Below are 1169 nucleotides of genomic sequence, written 5' to 3'. Positions count from 1 at the left end.
TGAGGTAAAAGAAGAAGAGATTGGATTTATATCCCACCCTTCACAACCCAAAGGAGTCTCAGAGCGGCTTACAATCTCCTTTCCCTTCCCCTCCCCACAACAGGCACCCTGTGAGGTAGGTGGGGCTGAGAGAGCCCTTTCCAGAACTGTCCTTGAGAGAACAGCTCTGAGACAACTTGTGACTGACCCAAGGTCACACCATCAACTGCCTGTGGAGGAGGGGAGGAATCAAACCCGGTTCTTCCAGATTAGAGTCCGTGCTCCTAACCACTATGCCAAACTGGCTAGTTAGGTGTTTTTTGTTTGTTTTGTAAAGATAGCTTTTATTTCTCGAATTATTCCTCAGGTGTTGCCTTCGAAATCCCCTCTTCCCCATAGTAGCATCCAGTCTACTAGAGGGAGGACTGATCTTATGACAGCTGTTAGCCATGATGAGAACAAAATGGAGCCTCCATGTTCAGAGGTAGTATCTCCTCAAATGGTAGATCTAGGGCTCTCAGCCCCCTAGAAGGGGCCTGGAGAGCTCCCACTATTAAGGTTGAGCTCCAGAGGACACCGTTCAGTTCCCTTGGAGAAAATGACTGCTTGGGAGAGCGGACTCAATGGGATTTTACCCTGCAGGGGTCCCTCCCTTTCGCAAACCATGCCACCCCCAGTCTCCGCCTCCAAATTTCCAGGTATTTGCCCACCCAAAGCTAGCAACAGAAGGAGGAGGAGGAGGCAGCTCTCAGAGCAGCTTACAAACTCCGTTCCCTTCCCCTCCCCACAACAGACACCCTGTGAGCAGTGCTCCCTCTAAGATGAGTTAGTGATGGCTCCAAAGCAAACTAATTCATGCGGCCGCCAAATCGCTCACTCACAACTGTAATCCCAGTCGCTCACAACATAGAATTTTTGCTCGCAAGACTTCACAGTTTAGAGGGAGCATTGCCTGCAAGCAACCCTCCTTTTAAGCTGTGGAGTCTTGGCTCCAATGAGTTCCTCACAAAGGCCTGCAAAGGGTTTCCTTTGTCTGAACCAAGTTTGGTTGCCTACTATGGTGAAACGGGCTCCAGTTTACAATTCAGCTGTTTGCCTCCCACCCTTGTCCCGTGGGCATATCTCACTCCTTAAATTCGCTGCCTTTTTAGAAGGACAGTGACACCCCTCTGGCTGAATCTCCCTATTTG

Source organism: Gekko japonicus, unplaced genomic scaffold (genome assembly GCF_001447785.1).
Source record: "Gekko japonicus isolate JY-2015 unplaced genomic scaffold, Gekko_japonicus_V1.1 scaffold2229, whole genome shotgun sequence".
In the NCBI taxonomy this organism is placed as follows: domain Eukaryota; kingdom Metazoa; phylum Chordata; class Lepidosauria; order Squamata; family Gekkonidae; genus Gekko; species Gekko japonicus.
This window is presented reverse-complemented; position numbering follows the sequence as displayed.